This window comes from Charadrius vociferus, unplaced genomic scaffold, assembly GCF_000708025.1.
Source record: "Charadrius vociferus isolate BGI_N301 unplaced genomic scaffold, ASM70802v2 scaffold122, whole genome shotgun sequence".
NCBI lineage: Eukaryota > Metazoa > Chordata > Aves > Charadriiformes > Charadriidae > Charadrius > Charadrius vociferus.
This window is the reverse complement of record NW_009647008.1, coordinates 199333-217026: the sequence shown is the minus strand read 5'-3', so window position 1 is coordinate 217026 and position 17694 is coordinate 199333. Positions and strand designations below refer to the sequence as shown.

At 35.8% G+C, this 17694-nt stretch overlaps 1 long non-coding RNA gene across 1 annotated transcript in view; it reads left to right on the top strand.

Annotated features, from left to right (window-relative positions):
* Positions 1 to 614: 614 nt before the first annotated feature.
* LOC104295652 overlaps positions 615 to 17694 on the top strand; it is a 170035-nt gene continuing 152955 nt past the window's right edge. The window contains exon 1 of the long non-coding RNA XR_717937.1: positions 615 to 698. This is a non-coding gene — a long non-coding RNA (uncharacterized LOC104295652). The remainder of the gene's footprint in view (positions 699 to 17694) is intronic.

Below are 17694 nucleotides of genomic sequence, written 5' to 3'. Positions count from 1 at the left end.
CTTTAGTTCTTGTGCCTTGTCCAGCCTTCTCCCTTCAATGCAGTCTTGCAGCCTCAGCTTCAAAGCTGTTTTTTTTCTTTCTACTTGTCCTTTTGTCCTTCCTAAAATGCATATAGATTTAAATTTCATTGGCATGCTGTCTCCCAGCTTTTGTTCCTTCCCTCACATGACCCTGTGAACTTCTTGGTAGTGATACTGTGTGCAGTTCTCTCTCTGGAACAAACTACTTCAGGGAAACCTCCCTCGTGTTTGCCTTTAGGTGCTTAAAAATAGAATATAAAAAAAATAAGAGCAGACTTTGAGTGATGCCTTATCTGTCCCTCTACTACAAGGCAGAAACTTGATGAACAATTACATTTCTTTGCGGGCTACGCTTAAGCTGACTGTTTGTTAAGACAATCTTTCTCTTTCAACTTGCTTGGTCTTTCAATGAGAATGTTTATGTCAAAATAGAAAAACTAAAAATTATAACTCCTTCCTTTTTCTTTCAGAATACTTATGGATCAGCTTATGCACATCTAGAACTAATTAGAGGTTGTGATAAAGCCAAATTCTATTTTGCTTTCATTAAATGATGTCTAAATAGCTATCAACGCTTCTCTTTGTCTTGTCAGGATGGTGGTACTGGAATTGATTTTGGACATCACTTCAGTTCAAGGTTGAAGTTAAAAGGTCTTTTTGAGGCTTAGAAGAAGCAGGTGAGTCCTGAGTATTATTTTTTGCAACTTTCTTTTGTTCTGGAATTGCTGTTCTTGCTGACCAATCCATACTCTGACCGTCTCTGCTTCCTCTGACCCACTGAGATGCATGACTGCTTGTATTCTGACTAGATAGCAGAGAATATTTAAGTCATGCAGGCTTTCCCTCCCTGCTTTTTCAGTCCCTGCCACAAAAATAAGTGAAAACGTGGTTCTCTCACCAAGGTCTCTGGAACTCTGGAGAAAGTTTCACCGTATAGTTTCATTACATCAGCTGCATTAGGAGTATGATAATTAAGCTAATTTGGTTAGTAGATTCTTTTGGGATATATTTGTATAAATATGTTTTGTAATAAATCAAAAATTTAAAAGGCAAGATCAAATAGCAATGAATCCCTGAGTTCATATATTCCTGGTTTCCTGAAACTGGGATGAGCTCTGTTCCATTGGTAACCAGGAATATTCCATGAAGACAAGGACCATGAGTTCAAATCTCGTTTGAATTGCTTTGTGCCTTAACAGTCTGAACCTGCCTGTGAAGAAACACTGTTAGTGAGTATAGCACCACCCTGGGAATCGGCATGCCCGCACTGAATACCTTGCTTAGCTCCAGACTTTCACAGCTATCTCGAGTGAATCATACACAACTGGAGATCAGTTTTTTTAACTTGGAGAGATCTGGAAAAGGGCATTCCGAAGGAATTAATGTCAGATGAGAGCTTAGCACACCCCTCGCATCTAGTACAGATTTTTTGTACTTGCTATTGCCATTATTCACATTTTGCTTTTCCTAGAGGGGTAGAAAATGTCTTGAGACTATTTCCAGGATTTTTCAAATTAAAAGTTTTAGGTAGTTTTTTAATGTGTAAACTGTGAAATATGCTCAACTGGTGCCTGATTCTAAATCTTATAGATGCAGATTTCAACAGGGTACAACAAACAAACTCACCATAATAGGAACCAGGCCCAATTGCTTCTATGTGCACCATAGTTTCCAAAGTAAATATGTATTGTTTCCCCATATGCCATTTACAATAACTGCTAACTATTTTGAAATATTAAAATATACCTATATAATCCATAATATTAATATATCCATCTTCATGGATTGATGGCTCAGAAGGGCAAGAAAAAGAAGTAGTTCCAGAGGAGTTAATGATGGTGAGAGTAATTAGTGCTGAAACGATGTTTATAACAAGTTTTTCTAAAGTTTCACCCTCTGGGAGGAAGCACAGACCTTTTTAACCTAATTCAAAGCAGTGCAAAACAAGACCAACCGTCCTGGTATGTGTTTCACTGTGACTGTCTTTACCCACTGGGTAATAAGACAGGAAAATTCTTTTCTTCCGATTTAACTTCACCTTCACCTTCTTCCAAGCACTAGCCTGAAGGGTACAGTATGAATGTGGTGAAACCATAAAAAGAAGAAAAGATACAATATTAGCTTTAGCAACATTGTAAATCAAAGGATACACAGCACTATACAGGGCAACTGTAGACATTACAGGCATCACATAAGAGTGTGTATGGCTGTATGTTAATCTGTAGTAATGTATTTGCAAAAGAGTGTTTTTTTCTTGCATTACCCAATGGAGAAAACAGTAAAAAAGGTCAGATTCTTTGCTTTCTAGATAGCAATGGAAATATGACTGATTTCTATCACATATTTGTACATGTATGTCTGAACAGTGTAGCTTGTCTGTAGTAATACTAGTTTCTTCATAGACAGCACCAGTATTTTGTAGAACTGTTTGGTTTGATAGAAACTGTGTAGTAATTGTGTAGTAATTTTGTAGTAATTGTGTAGTAATTGAAATTTGGTGAGCCAATAAGAGATTTTTATTTTTTACAGGATATTTTTTTCTGGAAATTTACTATGTTCCGTACCAAATAATGTCAGAAATGCAGTAATACTGACTTGTGCATCTATAATAGTTTGGCAGTATCATTTTATTGAATTCCAGCATGTCTGGAACTTAAGGCATATGGAGGAAAGTAACTGTTATTCTGTTTCCTCCATTATTTTGTTCCATAACTTTAAGTTAAATACAATCTATAAAAATGCTTTCTGTAAGGAAAGCCAAAAATCTTTTTGGCCTTTTTAGCACTGGTCTCTATTTCTTGCAGTATGTGACAGTGGAGAGGGAATGTTTTTGTAGTCCATGAGGAAATAGTAGTAAATTCTGAAAGCTAGTTCTTCAGTATGTCATTTAGAGTTGATAGTTTTTTATAGCAGGACATGGTGTGTTTGCACTGATTGAAAACTGGGATTCAGTCATAAAAGTAGTGATAGAAACACATAAAAATAAAATTGCGTTCATGAGTACATTTTTAATTAACAGACAGAAAAATTCTGTTTGCTTCCTATACTGTCTTTCAATAGACCATTTAACTGTTTAGGAGTTAGTTTTAGAAAACTGCATTAGAGTTGGAAAAACTGAAACCAAGACAAAAATCCATACTGGAAAAATGTGAAAGCAGAGAAAAAATGTTCCATTCTTGGACTGGTGGCTTAAATGGACATTTTTGGGACTATTAGTGATACAGTTACATCTGGATTTTCTGAGTTAATCAGGCTTTGAAAAAAAAGCTAAGGAAGTTTTCTAAATATGAATATTTTCCCTGTTAGTGAACTGAATTGTAGTTGTGGTATTAATTGTTATTAAATTGATCTAGCTCTTCTGTCCTGTATTGGCAATTTGTGGAAGAGGACACATTGTGCTCATTTCTGTTTCTTCCCGGTACTACAGAACTTCAAAGAGCATGACTCACGTACACGTATTGTACGCGTAGGCATTTTGTGTAGCTATCAAATATTCAGTCTCTCTCTCTCTGTTTATTTTGCATAGGACAAACATAATAATATCGTTAGATGACTACAAAAGTACATCTCATATAGTTACCTTGTAGATGAACTGGAACTCTCTCAAGAGTTGTGTAAGGACTCGTTGCTGGTGATCATGTTGATGACCAATGTGTGAAACATTTGGTGTACAAGTCATTCCATCAACTGGATAATGGATTGGCATTACCTTTGTCCACAAAGAAGGCAAACCCTTCCACATGTCTGGTCAGAAGGCAAATAAGTTTTGATACTGCGGTAGGTGAAGGGGAGGAGCGTACACAGCATAATGCTGAAAGGAAAAGATGGTACCTACTTTCCAAGGAGTAAGTGGATGGGGATTGATGGGCTTTGGCTTCAATCTGGTTTCCACCAGGAAGAGTCTGAAACATAAACAGTACTTTACATTGTAATGCAATTGTATTATAACAGAGACACTGTTTATTGTAGGATTTTGAATTATCTTTCCAGGGTGATTGTGAATAGCTGTAATTTACTGATTTGAGGGAACCTGAAGGCAAATTTTGTGAAAAAGTAGTTTACATTGATAGAATCGAATTTGTGGCCTGGAACTATGAGGTAGTAAATTTTTGCAATGATTATATGAGGTATCAAACTATGGATTTAAACTGACCAGCTTTTCAATTCAGCTGAATATTAAGTACAGTCTTAATGGTACGATTTGCTTGGAAGAGCACTATTACAATAATCTGCTTTTTACAGCCCATATCAAATATGAACTTGCATCACTTATTACAAAGTTTGTGCTTTGGGTGATATTTTCACAGCATCTGGGAGCGATGCCCCACATTGCTTGGAATTAGTCCTTGATGATACTGTCTTCAGAAATGAGTTATTGCTCAATACACTGATTGTTTTGTGGTTTCTAGCATAGAAATTTTTAAGGAAAAGCTATTTGAAATCTCATGTTTTTTCAAGTAATTGTATGAAATGAGGAGGGATGGTGTGCATCTGAACAATTTTATGATTCTTTTTTCTGTGTGACGTGAATGAAAAAGGTGAGAACTCTTAATTTTTAACTGAACTGAATACAGATTTCTGAATGTGGCCTGCTTGAGAACAGAGGACCATTACCGTAGTTGTCATGTAAAATAAAGTTGGAGTCTGAAGCTCCCTTTTAGCTGTCAGCTTTATTAAGGAGCTACTGGTGTGTTGAACTAGGCACACGCATTATATAAGCAGTGTATGGTAGTGTCTAGGGAGAACTTTCTCTCTTTTCACCGCTGCTTTATTAGGTCTCGCTCACTCATTCACTGTTGCCCTGTCTTACTCCAGCTTTCTGGCTGCAGCTCACAGCACCGGAGGTCTAATGTAGATTGACGCCTTTGCCAGAGGACTGATTGAAACTTGTGTCTCATAGTTGCTAATGCTCACTCAACCATTTTATTGAAGATAAAGTAAATAAAATAGATTGCCATATGAGAATTCTCTGAAATCAAATGGAATAATTTGACAGGTTTAAGCCCATGAAAAAGCCGAAGCTTTGAAACAGATGGGAATACTTTCTATGCACAATATACCAGGAAAAGGTGTCTGCTGGCTTGATGTTAAACTGTTAATGGCTTTTACCAAAACTATAATTGTTGAAAATATCATCATCATTTCCAATGGAATTTCCAGTGGTGTTTAAATTGTTACTTCTCTCAAACAGAGGGATTTTTTTTAGTTTAAAAGTAATGGATATGCTGATTGTATTTTCTTATTGCTTCTGATTTTCTAAGACCCTGGTGATGGATAACCATAAATTTAAAATTTAATTTAAAAAAAAGTGTGGTACTATTTCTAGAGTACACTGCAAGATCTTCGAGATTAACTGAGGGTGAGTTTATTATTTGAGAAAATAGTTATGTGAAATAATATGAAATAGATTGTTACTTTTATAGGTTTTTAATAATCACCTAAGTGACATAATTTTGAATATCAAAAGTAAAGTAGCTAAAATAAGCCCTGACATTTCTATAAGTATGTGTGATACAGTACACGAAATAGATGAACTGCTACAGCTCTTGTGACAAACTGTGAATAATGGTCAACAAACCTCAAATTTTCTTCACAGCGCTTCTGTTGTATAAAGAATTGCTGGAGATGAGCAGTGTAGTATGTCTGTGTTATTTTTAGAAATAAGATAATACGGAATAATAAGTGAGTTAAGATGCAACAGATAATATATATCTCTTATTCTTTTGTCTGGATAACAATGAGTATTGGTCTTTTTAGTCACACTAGTGGGTTCCTTCTTACTAGTTGGACCACTTCTTCAAGAAAGCAAGATACCTGTGTTTTATTTTAGTACAATAAATTATGTCAAAACTCCAAATAAAGGAAATAAATATACAATAAGTTAAAAATAGGTGAACAAAGTTTGCAGATGCAGGCTCCATTTTCCACCTTGAAAACATAGTAATTTAAATAAGAAATATATTAATTTTGCTCTTTTCTTTATGTTTAAACAAAATCTGCTCTTTTTTGGTGTCAAATATCAATTGTATTTTATTTTTTAAAGTTAAGAAATTTATTATAACAGATTGTGCCATTGGTACATAGGATGCTTGTGAGATTTCACAAATGTTGGATTTGAAATAAATTATGAATGAGCTATTTGAAAATGGCTTGCAGAAGTGAGTTGACAGACTGGAAAAACATAGTAGGGATGGATTTCCAGATTAACTATTAGGCAGTGTACACAGCTGGTTGTGCTGATGTGTGCAGTTGCAGGGACAGTGCTGGTCAAAATCATATTTCCATTATGATTGTGAACAAATCTAAGAAATGTGAATGATATTCTCAGTTTTTTCCCACACTGTTCAGATTTTTAAGAGGGAAAATTACTCTATTGTACTTAAAATGCAGAGCACTGACACCAACTGTGCTCTGAAAAGGTCTTTTCTCTTTTCTGTTGTTGCCATGCTGATGACTGTGTGTGTCTGGCCAAACTCTTAATGCTCTCACAGCCATTCCAGACTTAACATTTCAACACTTAAAAAGCAAAATTTAGTGACCATAAAGCCACAAGACAGGGCTTCCCATCCTCCTGAAGGAAGTCTCTTCTCATTCGTTCTATGGTACTCTTTCTGTTCATGCAATAGAATAAAAGGGTCATCAACAGCTTTGTCTTTCTGTGGAAAGGACTAGAGGAAGACAAAACTCTGCCACAAATCCCTGTTTTAACCTCGTTTTCCTCTTCTGCTTTCTATGAAATGAAGCTCTGTCTTTCAGAGGAGGCAACAGAGAACATTAGTTTAATTAGAATTTAATAATATACGTAGAGTTGCCTTGGTTTTTTCCCTGGTAGGAGAACCAAGACCATGAACCGCTGCTCATTTCTGTGTTGTAAACTCTTTTCTATCTGTCGTAGGTTTTTGTAGTTAAATTGGAAAGCCATTAAGCATTACCACATTTTTTGGAAGAAAATGCTGAGACCTGTGAGTACTCCAAGACAGATGGACTTAGACAGAACAGAATAAAAGCTAATTTTATCAAGAGAAATAGAAACCTCAACAGTAGTTTACTTTGGATGTCTATAAAACTTAAGGAAACCAAATGTGGTTTCCTGTATTTCTCAGAACAACTTACTTGTGCTGTTTTTTCAGCGTGGTCTCTTATTTGACCATATCTGAAGTAATTCTGAAAGGCTGATTTTCATGTTATTGTTTCCTGCGTTTTCCAGTAACACAGTAAAAGAAATTTTCTGTATTTTTAGGATGCTTTCAAAGTTACCTTACCCAGTAATTAATCCATAATAAATTTGCTGAACTAGCTATTTAAAAATCTTATTAAAAAAAAATAAAAATAAATGTAGGCAATAAAGCAAGCCATTCAGTACGAGTAACTGCATATGGAAGAAATAACAGCAGTTCTAATTCCTGAAAATAAATGGGATCTTGAAAATGGAATAGATGTTTATTTGATTGCTTTGAGAGTTAACCTCCCTAAAAAGCTGATTTTAAATGAGTTTTGTATTTGTAAGTGGAGCTTGTTAACTGTCTTGGGGAGTGATTTCTTCTCTCCTCTGGAAAACGCATTATGGGATCTAGCAAAGAAAGAGGTAATGATTTTTTTTTTGATGTGGGCACTGTCATCTAGGAAATGGACAAAGATCACTGTCCCTTAGGAACTGGGTCTCAGAATTTTTAATGTAGTCTGTAAAATGGCTATTTAGTGGTAATTGTTGTCAGTCACAGCCTACAGGAGTTAGGTTTTTACTGGTGATTTGACGGGGAAAACCATGCTTAACTGCATCAGACTTTTTTTAAAATTCAAATGTTAAAAGTTTCATGTTTGAAGGAACTTTTACGTTTTTTTTCTGAGTTTGAGTCTTCTACAGAAGCATAATAGGTCATGTTTTGGTTCATATGGTGGTTCTGGTCCTATATCCAAACATATGGCTATAGAGTACCTATATGAAGATTCAGTAAATAATGACAGATCCAGTGAGGGGTTTGTGAAAGAAAATACCGGACACGTAATCTTGGGCTGCAAAGCTACAACTGCTTGCTGTCGTTTAAACAATATATAGTGCCTTCTCTATAACAAGGTGTAGGACATGGTACATTAGTATGTACAGAATAGAAATTTAATTCTAGAATCTATATACTTTGGTTAAGTATAGTTTTATAGGTAACTACAGTAATGGGAAATGGACTGTAATTCAGTGTTTTTATACTTGAAAGAGAAACTGAATTAAATTTGGGGTTAGATCTATTGAAATACATACAGATGTCCCTGTGCTTTCGTAATTGAATTTGCAGCCTAATATCGTTCGGTATTATTTTGGTGAAGTTAACTACTAAACATTTCAACTTAGAGCACATGGATAGTGTGATATGACAAAGACATGTGATCTCATGTCTTAAATGTTTTGCAACTAACTAGTTTTGAAACTAGTATTTATTATCTGAAGAGTACATAGTACAATCAAGTTGGTGAATATTTAGCTTTCTTCCTTTCAAGATGGAAACTTTCTTACATGGCCATTTACCATTAGTTTTTACTTTGCTTTCTGTTTGCTGTAAGATATATTTTCATGACATAATACAAATCCGGTTCTCTACATTACTTATTAAAGAATTAACACCGTAACATGTACAAAATTTCTACTCAACCCAGTCAAACGCTTTTACCTCAGTTTTAGGTTGGTGTACTTTTTCTCAAATTCAATCGTTACTACTCATTTAAAAAAATAAGTTCAGGGTTTTGTGATCTTTGCATCATCATCTGATCAGAACTTCTAAACTAGAGTTTTACCTCAGGTGTTTCTCTATACTGGTTAAGAGGGCTAAATGAATGACAGCATTATTTGTTTTATTTTTACAAATAAGGTTGATATGTCGAACTGATTTACTGAAATTAATGGAAAAAATATTGAGAGGCTTCTCTTATGACAGCAGCATTTTGCATTTGCCTTTTTGAGCAGTAGTGTTATAAGGAATGTGGAAGGTAAGCATGCGTATTTGTACATCTTTCTTCTTCACGTCAGTAGTACTAGACTTATCTTTATCATTAATCCCTTTAATAACTAAAGCACATAATTATTTAATGAACAGGTGCTGCAGTTCTAGGTACCTTTGTCCTTTCTCAGAAATTCATTATTGCCCCTACACCAGTACTCGTGTTTGCTTTCTTTCTCCATTCTCTTCTTCAACCTGTCACTTTCAAATAGGAAAATGGAAATGAATGTGGAAAAGATCCCCAGCTGATGTAGTGGAAAATCCATAACAGTTTAAACTGTGCTAGTTGGCTTTGCGGAAAAGTTCCTTAGGAGTGCATGTGTGGTGGTTTTGCTGAGTGGCAACAGGCAGCTCTGGCATTGGGAAGGTAACAAACGGTGTAGGAAGGAGGGAGAGGGCAGGAACATCTTAACTGCTGCAGCTGTTTACTAAGTGAGCATATGTTGAAACCCTTGAGCCTCCAAAGAACATCTTTTCACAGGTCAGTCCTGAAATCAGATGCATAATACTCTCCTAAAATAAGTTTGATCTCAGCACCTGTTAATTTACTTTTTTAAGGGAAGTTGTTCTGCTATGGAAGTCCTGCAGTTTTTTACTTTCTCTTATAAAAGATGATGGAATACTCCAGTTAGTTATGGTAAAGTAACATTTTTGCCCTCAAATTTTGCATGTTGAACTTTTAGAAAAGTGAGTATTTGCTTTTTATGTGTCTCAAAGATTTGCTGAATGCTGTACTTTTGGACTGTATGAGAAATGGAGATCTGAGGAAGTATTAATGTTACTGCAATCTTATCATTTATATTATTTTAATTTTGCAATTCAGAAATATTTTTAGTTCAGGGTATTTAAAATTTATTTGATTTATTAGGCCTGAAAAAGCTATATATTGGATTGATTGAATGTATTTGATAGGACAGTGTTTTGAAGTTATTACATTATGAACTTGAATACCCTGTCCAATACTTAAAAGATCCCAGAAGATAGAGCATGTGATTTAATTACCTCTTTTTCATTTTGCGAACTTGACCTCTGTTCCCAGCCTCGAGACAAAGAAAGACAAAGTACTGCAAGCAACTGGCAGTTGATATTAAGAAGGTATCTCCCACATCTCTCTCACATCCCATAGTAACAGCCAGTCCTCAGCATGGATGCAGGACTTCCCCAGAAAAATTCTGTCCTTCGGCAGGCAAATTCATCCGCTGCCTTACTTCTTTAGATGCTGTGTAAAAATCCTCTCTTTCTTTCAGCTTCTGCCCCAGAAACCTCTCTTTTCTGGGTTAGCTCTAGCTGTGCAGAAGCACCTAGGGCAACACAGGGATACTGGCCGCAGTAGACTAAGGATGGGATTTGAGAGTGTCCAGTTTGCTCTTCTACAAGACAGAACCGTGGTATACATATAGGCTGTTACTGGTTTGTGTTGTTCAGATTTTGATTGTGTGTTTGTGCAATTGTATGTTTGTGAAAGTTGACTGAATCTGTCCCAATTTGTTTTTGAGAAAGACATTGGATGTTTTCTTCATAAGCTAATAAGGATTTGTTTGTTTTCTAGGAAAATAACTAGAGGAAGATCCTAAGAGATTCTTTACTATTTAGGATCTGAGTCTATTTGGGCAGTGAAGGCTGATGGTAGTTTGCATGAAGATGGAGGGATTTATTCTTTCTGACAATGAAGGCCTTGATTCATGACAACCCATAAGATTATGCCAAAGTCATATGGGAATAGATGCTGTCTTTTCTGGGAACCCCGTGTTTGGCAGAGGTGTTGGAGAGAAACTTTTAGCCATTGAGGCAAGTGATTTTCACAGTGTTGGCAGTCTATAGTAAAAACTATCTTTGCTGAATCTTTTGATTGCCTTTGCCCAAATTTACAGGCAAACTACAAAACCTTTCATGAAATTATGGTTGTAGGTGACTATTAAATATTTTGGTTCTGTTTCTAGTGTCAAACATTTAAGTTATTATTATATGTTAATAGATAAAATGTCCAAATTAATGTGTGAGGGGAGAACCCTGATAGTGTCTTCAGATTGTTGAAGTGGCCTGTACTCATCCTCTAACAAAAAATCAGATTCCTACAAGTATACAGGAAGTTATAAAGGAGGTTTATTTTAATTCCTTGATGCTTTGGTGTATTTTAGGTTTTCTCTATGTGCTGTTCATTTCCCTTATTCCAGTAACATTGCTAGTTATTTGCACTATACTGGTGAGTGGCTACTTCTTCGAAAGCTGAACAATTAAGATTATAATAGGACTGTAGGATGAATTAACAATTTCTCTGTGTATTCAAACTGTGTAATAATATAGGAATGAAAAGTATGTTGTTTAATTATTTGGTTTTGCCATGTAGTATTATAGTTACTGTTAAATATGACTTTTGTATTGCTAATATAAGAAAAGAATTAAAAGCAACAAAAAAAATAGGTTTGATCTCATTTGACCTTTCTGACGTTCAGTCAGTTAAAAGGTTTGTAAGACGTTTAATTACCAAATGGTATGATCATTATTCATCTCATCATTTGATATATAACGTCAAGTGAATTGCCTCCCTGGAGTGCACTGTGTTTCACAGATCAATAGATTTAGTAAGAGCTTGAAGGAGAGCTTTATACATTCACTGAAAAGAAGGAAAAGTATATCCTCCTTGTAAAATGGCTTATGCAGTTATTCTGTGAGCTTTACAGAGTTATTGTTTTATTTACGTCTCAGGAACGCAAAATCCTGTACCATAAAGGCATTTATTAAAATATTTTAAACCTCTTTATTGAAATTAAAAAATACTGCTTCTGTCTTACTCTGTGCTATAAAGTAGCTTTAAAAGTCTGTCCTGAACAGCTTCATTCGAATCTATTAAAATAATTATACTTATTACAACAGATTTTTTGCTTTGACACAGCAGAACAAACATAGTATGACAAAAGGCTGTCTAAATACACTACACATGATTGCTTAAACTATTCATATTTTGGTTTTCTGCATATTAAATAGGTATGGCTAGTTTTAACTCATTTGGGTTGTTGTTTTTTGTTTGGGATTTTTTCTTCATTCTTTGGGTCAAGGATATTTATGCGTACTTCGAGAGAAAGGGATAAAGCTTGTCCCTAATTGACTAATTTAGTACCTATGCGTTTATAAAAAAAATCTTATGATTTATTTTAATTAATTGGATAAAGGATATTTACATATAGGATACTTTATGTTTACTTAGGCTTTTCCGGGTATATTGTGTTACTCTTATCCAGTATAGATGAGCCATCGTGTAACACCAGCTATTTGAGCACGCCTATCTGACCTCTTACCCTTGATGGAAGGGTTTTCCAAATGACTGAAAGAGACTTCTAGGAGAGTTCAGGCACTAGTATTTATTGCTCTTTTTTTCTGTAAGTTTCAGCTGCTTGATTTGCCCTCTTGACCAACCAGCTTTCGGCTTCAAAAGTAAGAAAATAAAACCATATGTCTCTTTAACTCTTTTATAAATGAGGGTAAGCTTTGTAGCTTAAATTTACGCCTTGTTGTCGGTCTTTGCATCAGTCAGGCACGGAGAAAACTGGAGTTCAGCTAAGAAAATCCTCCTGGCTGTAGGACAGAAGCAACATTTACTTGAAAATTCTGCTTCCTTATTCATCTGTCACTTATAACCCATCATCTACTCAAAGATTAATTTGAATTGTGAACAATATCTAAGCTTCCTTAATCCCTTGCTCTTGTCCTTTTTCTTGAGCTGCTGTACTGTGACGGAAAGGCCGTAATTCTGAAGCTTCTTATTCCTCAGGCCTACCTAAAGTAACTCCCATCGGGAGCTGATTGATGTTGTAGCAAGGAAATTTTTACCTGTTTTTGAGAACAACCTGGAAAAATTGTCAGGAGGCTTTCACACTCTTAGATGTTCACTGTGTGGAATTTCTTGTAAATGTAAAATCTAATTTGTCTGGGCTCTTTGCACCAGCATTGTTCAAGGTCAGATGAAGTTGTGTGAAGTACAGGAAGTGTTTCTGAGATTTCATTCCTTTTTTTGTACTCGCAGCATTTTTTCACCAAATTAGCAAATTAAATAATACCAATTTCATTAATAATTAAGCTGGAAAATATACCGCATTCTTCTTTTCACTTATTTTGTGAATGACCCCTGCTGCCATTCTTGCTTTACCACTTCCTTGAGTGGTAAATACTAATTTAGTAGTTTCCCCTCTGCTAATGATGCAGATATGGCTTATTCAGACCTTCTCAGTAAGGGGCTAGAATTTAAAAAGAAATGCAGGAAATCTGCAGGTTTTTCTGCTGAAGCTGAACATCCAAAGACCTTTTTGTCAATGGGAGCACTTAAGCATGATTCGAATAATGTTGGAGTTCTGTAGAAGCATCAATTGTTTTGATGATACATTTATCTATGGCTTGACTTGACAAAGTTTGAGCCACCAGGACTCAATCTGGCAATACGTATGTTTAATTTTAAGACTGTGAACAGATCTTTGGCTGAATTGTGATATATACTTAGCATCTTTTAGGACTGTATGTGTCAATAGTCATCTCTTCCGAGATGTTCTTAAAGTTAGAGCAGTATTTGTCGGCATTTGCATTTACTCACCTAGACTTTTACTGCTTAGCAGTAAATAGCTTAATGTGATACATATTTGAAGTGCGAAGTCCATTTTGCATGAAAAATAATCAAACTATTTACTTTTGCCATCATCTCTGTCATCATTTGGTAGGTAAAGGGTTGATCAGTGACAAAACATAGCAGCACTCTTGAATACTGTGTTCTGGGTCCCACAGTTTAAGAAGGATGTGAAGGTCCTTGAATACATCCAGAGGAGGGCAACAAAGCTGGTGAAAGGGCTGGAAGGCATGTGCTATGAGCAGCAGCTGAGGACTTTGTACTTTGTTTGGAGAAAAGGAGTCTGAGGGACAACCTCATTGCTTGCTACAGCTTTCTGAGGAGGGGAAGGGGAGAGGGCGGTACTGATCTCTTCTCCCTGGTATCCAGTGACAGAACATATGGGAATGGTTTAAAGCTGCCCCTGGGGAGGTTTAGACTGGACATTAGGAAGCATTTTGTTACCAAGAGTGTGGTCAAACACTGGAACAGGCTTCCTAGAGAGGTGGTCGATGCCCCAAGCCTGTCAGTGTTTAAGAGGCATTTGGACAATGCCCTTAATAACATGCTTTAACTTGGTCAGCCCTGAACTGGTCAGGCAGTGGCACTAGGAGATCGTTGCAGGTCCCTTCCAACTATTCTATTCTATTCTATTCTATTCTATTCTATTCTATTCTATTCTATTCTATTCAACTGTGGCAGCAGTCACAAATAACATGTTTTCGTAGTGCTTTTATGAAGAGATTGCATGGGTATTCATAGGGGAAGTGCAGTCTTTCTTTTTAGACAGTATTCCCGGAAGGTTCTGCAGTGAGACACAGGAGTTTACAAGGTCCCTAAAGCACCACTGTCATTGTCCTGCCATCCCTTAGTGACAGGGAAGCAAAGGCAGGCACAAAAGGCAGGGGTACTTATACTCTGGGTCCATCTTGTCCCCTTCTAGGTACTGGAGTTCAAAAGGTCTCGTAGACTTTTTCTAGGGGCAAGAATGGTGTGGTTTGTAATATTCCCTTTGGTCCTGTTATGAACTATAAGAATCAATAAGAAATATATTTAAAAGGTCAACTTTTGGAGGACAGAGTATCCAGAAGCCTCTGCCAAATATGATTGCAAGTTTATTCTGTATGGTCCCATTTTGAGCTGAGAAGCAGAGTTCAGGAAACTGCATCTGTTTATTAAGACAAATTGCAGTATCGCAATCATTAATCTGGAGTATTGCACATTGATATCTATTTTTTGTAGCTGTTTGAAGCACCAAGTAATAGAATTTGCAATATGTGATTTGCATAATTGGAGACAAGGTCAATGAAGGTCCCTGAATAATAAAAAAAAAAAAAGGTAGAACCCCATTTCTTCACATTTCAAGGAGAAAAGAATCTTGAGAGAATTCTTGAACAAATTCCTTCAGAAATAAAAATCAGGACAGATACAGTAAAATCATTATATTTTGTATCCAGAAACATAAAAACTTCCATAAAAAGTGAGTTAATGGAGCCAACTTTGTACAAAAAAAGTGTAGTTGCACACTTGCAAACTCACGAAGTAAGAAGTCTTGATTGTTTCCCTTTCAGAACATTCATGTACATTCATTGACAGTCATAGGTAATATGTCCCACAATAAGAGATGTAGATGAAGCTTGCACAGTAAGTAAACTTTGCAATTAAGTCTGCTCAGTTTTTGCTTTTGTGGAAGAAAGGATAACAGACTCTGGAACCATTGATCTTCTCCAGATTCTATCCACATTGAATCGCTTTTTCATCCTGTGTTTTGCTCTTTGGTTAAAAACTGCTTTTGAAAGTTCCATGTAGATCTATAGATCTGTAATTTTTACTTTGTCACACCTGGAAACTGTTGTCTTAAGTACAGATGTTGTACAGGTATGATGAAGTTGTTATGTTTTGAGTCTGTCCCTCCTTTTTCTGCAATTATTTGTGTGCTGGTATCTAAAAGGAACTTTACTATGGAAAGTATGTATAAGAAAATGAATTTATTTTTAATAATATATTAAACTTCAAAGTGTTTGTTTATTGAAAATCCTCTGGAAGCATCTGAAATTAGCTGGAAGTGCAGTGTATGGCAGCTCCTAGCGTGATGGGGCTAAAATATAAGATATAAGTAAGATTTAAGGTGGATTCTCCTAATATTCTTCTTTCTAAAAAACAATCCAACAAACAAAAAACACCCCACCCCCCCCCAAACAAAACAAAACAAAACGAAAACCAAACACCAAAACCAAGCAAACAACAAAACCCAAACAAACCCCTCAAAACCAAATATGATCATGGAAATATGACCATATGGCCTGTGCAATGTTGTCTGTCGTAAATTGCTTTGCACTTGGGAGAACAGTCATAGTATGCGTACACCTGCTAGAAGTAGCTTTAATCATAGAATCATCTAGGTTGGAAGGGACCTTTAAGATTATCAAGTCCAACCATCAACCTAACACTGCCAAACCCACCACTAAACCATGTCACTAAGCACTACGTCTACCCATCTTTTAAATACCTCCAGGGATGGTGATTCCGTCACTTTCCTGGGCAGCCTGTTCCAACGTTTGCTAACCTTTTCAGCAAAGAAATTTTTCCTAATATAAAGCACTAATTGTGTAGTAGCTATAGTACAGTCTTTACTAGGGATCTGTAAATCCATCTGTGCCAGTCGATGTGCTTACCTGCTGAAATGCATGTTACTGTGTTTTATGGGTGTCTATACAACTGGATTAACTCATTATTTGATATAGTTGTATATCCTGAAGATGTATCCTGATTTTGCAGAAAGCCTTAAGTAATATCTCTGAAATTTGGTTATCCTTCATTCATTTCATACCAGAGGTATTACCAGAGACCTAGTTTGTTATCTCCTTTTATACTTACTGTGATTACCTGAATAGCCCAGGAGCACTTCTTAGAAAAATGTTGTCTGTCTTGTATTATCAGTGACAGTCTCTACAGGTACTGGTATACTGTATATCTTAACCCATAGAAGAGGACTGCAAAGCTATGAGTCAGCTTTGAACTATTTTTTTTGTGTACAGAAACCCCCTGAAGATCAACAGCTTTTATTATTACACTGCTTGTCCAACTGTGAGAGAAAGCAGAAGGGATTGTCTTACTACGAAAACCTTCTTCTCATGTCTGCTCATTTTGGATTATCATCTATGGGATGTGGAGCCCATGCACTGGGAAACACAGTTTTGTTGAAGTAATTTGTGGAATTATGTTTTCTTATTCATTGAACAATTAGATAAAAATCTGCAAGATAATAATTTTCTTTCTGTCTGTTTGTTTGTTTTTCTCCCTTTTCCCCCCCCATAACATTTTTCTTCGGCCAAATGAAACAAACAAACAAAGCAGAAAAATTCTGGCAATTAAAATAAACTGTACAAGATGGAAAAGTTAAGGAAATACTGAGATTACAGATTTTCTGATCCATTTAAACAAGAATTGCCATCTGTAATTTCCAGTTGTTTGAATTTGATGCACTAATCTTCTGAGGTTCCGAGCCTGGGGCTACTCATGAGTTCTCAGTTCGCATCCCATCACTTTGAAAATGAGTGTGTGGGGATTTTGCAGAATATTTTTCTTCTAAAATGTAGTGCTTAATCAGTGTTTGTGATTAGTATTTTAGAGCCTGATTTATTGAAATACCATTGTGAGGTACAGTGTCACTCTCAGGTAAGTTTTGTGTTTCAATCTGTTGTAACCATTTGGTGTAAAAAGTTCATTTTTTCTGTCCCAAAATGTCAATAATTTTTAATTGAAAACACATTTAATGGAGAAGATATTGTAAATAGTCAGATCTTGGAGATACCTTCTCGTAAATGAAATATATTTTTTTTAATAAGAATTAGGTAAGTGTGCAAATATATTAAAAAAAGTAACTAAAATAATAATGCCAAATACTAAAACTGTTTTTCCAAAAGTTATACCTTTTTATTGAATTTTAGTATGTGATATAGTCTGGTTTCTCTGTTCATCTTTAAATTAGCTGGTTTCACTATAAAGGCGAAGTTGTTTCCTGCTTTTCTTTTGACTCTGCTTAACATTCAATATTGGAGGTATTCCAAGGGCGCTCAGGGGTGTCATTCAACA